The sequence below is a fragment of the Amphimedon queenslandica genome, unplaced genomic scaffold (assembly GCF_000090795.2).
Source record: "Amphimedon queenslandica unplaced genomic scaffold, v1.1 AMPQUscaffold_13095, whole genome shotgun sequence".
Classification (NCBI taxonomy): domain Eukaryota; kingdom Metazoa; phylum Porifera; class Demospongiae; order Haplosclerida; family Niphatidae; genus Amphimedon; species Amphimedon queenslandica.
The window spans coordinates 35,307-40,347 of NW_003546669.1; positions in this window are offsets into that span (position 1 = coordinate 35,307).

Consider the following 5,041-nt stretch of genomic DNA (forward strand, 5'->3'; position numbering starts at 1 on the left):
ATTACAAGTACTTTCTAGTCTGTTAAATCACCTCTCTCTCTCTCTTTCTCTCTAAAAAGAACCTCTATCTCTCAAAAAAGTAGATCAGAATTATTAAAAATTATTTGTTTGTCTCGTAGTGTTACATTTAAGTAGAAGCTGAATTGACTTTTTAGTTACATGTATACATAGGCTAATTACAAATACATTTTATTCCTAGTTTGTTAAAATACCTCCCTCTCTTTCTCTCTAAAAAAAGAATCTTTTTCCCTCTAAAAAATTCTCTTTCTCTCAAAAGAAGTCAAGTTGAAGATGATTTCCATATCAGCCGTTCTTCTCCATTAGTTTTATAGCAACTCCTGGTGTAGCTGGTATAGTAGTATAAAGGTATTAGCTCCAGAATGTTCTCCATAAGCTCATGTGACACAAGAAAATGTAGCAAAAGATGAAATTATTCCATCACGAACGTTACATCCTTAAAAAGAATGATCTTAAAATGAAGTTGACGTCTCTCAAATCTCTGCTTTCCTCCCCATTCTCTCTTTCTCTCCAAAATATTAGTCAATATATTTTTAGTTTTACATGTACAATTTGACAATAAAACTTTACATGCATTTGTAATACAATTTTAGCTTTACATGTACAATTTGACAATATTTTACATGTTTTTATAACATATTCTTAGTTTTTTACATGTACAGTAATTTGAACAAAATACTTGTACTAATTTAAGCATCCATTTCTCTCAACTCAATTTCATTTAAAAAACTAGTCATAACATAATGCATTAAGAATGAGGAAAGGTAGCATTGGAGTATTAGAAATAAGAGGGGAATTAAGAAAAGAGGAATAAAGAAAAGATAGAAAAGGAGGAGAAGAGATAGAGACAATACTAACCCTTGTTTTTATAATATTAAGGAGAAGGTTGTAGTTGACGATTAAGCTATTATCTTGAGGCTCATTTTATTAAATTTGTGTACCATTCTTACCTACAGCAACAAGAAGGCATGCTGTATTTTGGCAGCTACCTGACCTCTTTTGAACGCTGCAAACAGCAGTCAGTTTTGACTAACTGTTGACCATGCCTGACACACACATACATACACTATATTAGCAATACATGATTGGAATTCCTACATCCCAGCACACACCAGTCAACATATCTCAAGTAATATTACCTCGTGAGCAAGATCCTGTCAAGAATGAAAAGCTGGACACACTAATGAGGGTGTGTATGTGGGTTGGGTACAAACCCACACACACCCACCCACTAACGTGTTACTGCAATCAATTATGCACCAGCTTTCCATTCTTGACAGGATCTCCCTCACCAATATTACCAGAAACATACTGCCTAGTGTATGACGGGACTACTAGAACAAGCATATCAGGCATGGTGGTAGGAACGGGGAGTGTACCTACACTACAGGGTTCTTTACATTAGAACATTCACGCAATGTTTCGTGTATCAAGCCCCTCCCTAATGGTATTATACACATGCAAATGGGGACATACATATAATGACATGCAAGGATTGTATGAGTGCGTTACTAGCCAGGTCTGGTCGGCCAGCCCAGCTAGTATTACAACTATTGACTTGCTGATTGATCCATGAGAATCCATCCTGCAATATATCCTGGAGTGAATTCCTCCATGAATCCTTTGTCATGAGATGTCAACTGATCCAGACTTCAACGGCTTGACGGGAACGTACGAGTCTTTCCGACGACTTAAAACATGACCTTGTACAGCTCCTAAAATTAAATAAAAAGAAAACAAGTTAACATGAGCAGTATACACTATCATAACAAATAACAATAGGGAGTAGTGCTATAGCAACTGCATGTACAACAAGCAACAACTATAATAGAAAAAAAGGCAAACAAGAGGCTACACAGTAACAACAACAAGAGACTATAACAACAACTAATGGTAAACAACAACAACTAATGAGAAACAAGAGGCTATAATAACTAATGGCTGCTATAATAACTACATGTACACAGCATCATGTTAAGATACATGGCTCACAGGCTCAGTCTTAAATGAAGCAAAATCCTCACTTGCTATTATAGCCATTGTTCCCAATTAATTAGACCAATCATTGGGTGGGCGTGGCCTCAGGAAAACTGGCGGGAACTTTAAAAAGCACGTGGTAGCTTTAAAGCACAGGATCCTGTAAAAAGAAGAAAAATAAGTGACAAAAATTTAAAAAATAATAAAGAAAATGGTAGAGAAAAAGAAGTGAGAGAGACAGGGAGATGGTAACATGGCTAACCATAGCAGGTGTAGCAGCCATTGAAGAAAGAGGTCACAATCCTTCATGACCTTTTGGAAAAGAGAAAAACTGCCAAGAGAAGTGAATAAGCCTCAGGATTGCTGCTGGGTATAAAAAAGAAGGGCCAACTGCTAGTAACCTGTAAACTGAGAAATGAAAAATATAAATAAAGAAGTATTTGAAATAGAGTGGCCATGACTAACCATAGCAGCCATTGAAGGAAAAGGTCACAACTAGCCATGAGCTTTTAGAGAAGAAACTGAGTCAACTGTTTTTAACCTGTAAAGAAAGAAAATATAAATGGAGGAGTGATTGAAAGAGACAGAGGAGAGAGAGAGAGAGAAGGAGACTGTGGCCATGACTAACTGCAGCAGTGTCTCTTGATTAAGGAGAAGGAGGTCTTGAAGACTGATCTTTTGGCGCCAAAAGAAAAGGCAGAAATGACCGGAAGAGGAAGGAAGGGCAGCTCTTTTTATAGCTGCTGGAGCTCTCCCGGGAAAGGACCTTACCGCGCAAATCTGATTGGTCAAATCTATTGCTCCACCCACAGTTAGTCAGCAGTTTTTAGTTTGACCAAATTTGGTCAAAACTTCCACTAGATCACGTGAGTTCAACCCAAAGGCGTGGCTAGTTATTAGATTTACGCGGCGCGGACAATGCATTGGTATGGTGGTTTTAAACATAGTTTATCTATGTTTAAAAACTCACAAAAAATCCAATTGTGATTAGAATCTACTCAAACTTTCTACACAATATGAAAATAAGCATATGTATTGGTGAAATAAGAATGCATTAATAATTACACTCAACTAAATCACTTATGAACAAGTTAATACAAGAGACTACAAGAATTATTCACCTTAGAATTACCCACCTTACTGTAGCAGCTTAGTATCTATGAATTAACATTGCAAAATGTAGACAAACAAAAATTATAATAAAAATTAATAAAATTGTGTAAAATTACAAAGATGGTTGGCATCCTCCTTGAAATGAGACATCAAAGAGGAGCAGGTCAGTTTAACCAGAAGAGGAATAACATCTTCCAGTTCAAACACAGGTCCCATCATAGTTTTCACTCTCCTCTAATTATAATAGCGACTAAAGAAAGAGAGAATAACGCTGTGTCTTTATAAAGCAAAATAAAAGTCTATTGTGAGTTGTACTTAATCATATTCGTTGCAGTATGCATACAAGTACAAGTAGACACATTTACTGGTATACTATAGGGACTTTTATCATGGTTCATTATAAAAATGTCCTAATTCTTTTTAAGGTGGCTACAGTGGTACATGTACATGTAGGCTCCTTTGTACAACTTACAGTTAAGGTCAAACCTGATTTATCCTATTGTGCAGTGCACTGTCATAAATGAAAAGATTTTCTCCATAAGCTCTCAACAACACCGGCACTATAAAAGAGAGAAGTGAGAGAGCTAAAGAGGTCACGTGAGTACACAAAATACTCTCACAAGCCAATTGAATGCAGTACCTTGAACTGACCAATACTACACATAGATCTGCCTATAAAATTATTAACAATCAATTGGGGTTCATAAACTTCTCTCTCTCACTGCGATTAAAATGTAAATATAAGATTTGTCCACAGTCCATTACCTGTGCAGTGTACGTGCTTCTTCAATAATTCTATTCTTTAAAATATTCTATAAATGTATATACCTCAGACAGACCATTCCCTAGCATGGAGGCAATGAGGAATAGTTTCACAATAGAAGATATAGAGACTAAGTATGTAACCTATGACTATGCTACACATTATTATTACCTAAGAAGCCACCGTGCAATCAATAAATGAGTCTTGACCACAATACTGGCCCTTCCTTTAGCTCTCCTCCAGCAGAACGTCCACAATCTCTTCTACTTTGAAGCACACAAGTCTCCTCCATACTCTATAGCGTGGGCGGCTGGTTGTGTCTGATGGATGGAACGGTCAAGAGATTATCTTGTTTCGTATGTTGAGGCCTATTTATTGTCACAATTATTGCTCAACGGCTGAACTGATTGAGTCAAAGACATGTCAAGAGGTATGGGAGAGTTTGGTTTGATGTACATTTGTACATGTACATGTACATGTATGTGTACATGCTGAAGTATTGGCAGAGAGAGCTAGCACTATGTGAATTGATAGTGTACTAGTGAGCAACCACCAAATAAATCTACCATTTTGCTTTATTTTGAGAATGTTCAATGACTTTTACATGTAGCAGCTACATTATTATTATTTATTTTATTTCCATTAGGTGTATTAATTCCTATGCTAGTACATTGCCACTGGATCCAATACTAAACCAGCACCAATCACGTCCACCTGGAACTAGCTGGAAAAGAAAAAACATGAGGTTTGTACCATTATCCCATAATAGACAATACATGATACTCACATGATAACTTATTTACACATTCATGTACATGTACATGTATAGGGCTTGGACTCAATACCACAGGAAGATCAAACGTGTAGCAGGTAACATAAATTGTATACATGTGTGTACATGTACATGTGTATCATACCGTATAGCGCAAAATTTTCAGAGCTATAAATTTTGCGAATTTGCCTGAAAATCTATTTTTTGAATTTAATTTTTGTACATTTATGCCGTCTGCCATCTTGTACCATGATTTTTGCTGAAGTAATTTCTGTGAATGTTTAAAAAATTGCCAAATCAGCGAAATTTACAGTTTTTCACTATAAGGTATAAAAAATAGTACGGTATCATGTGCTAAATACAGTAGTTGATACATGTATATCAATAGTGTTAGTACC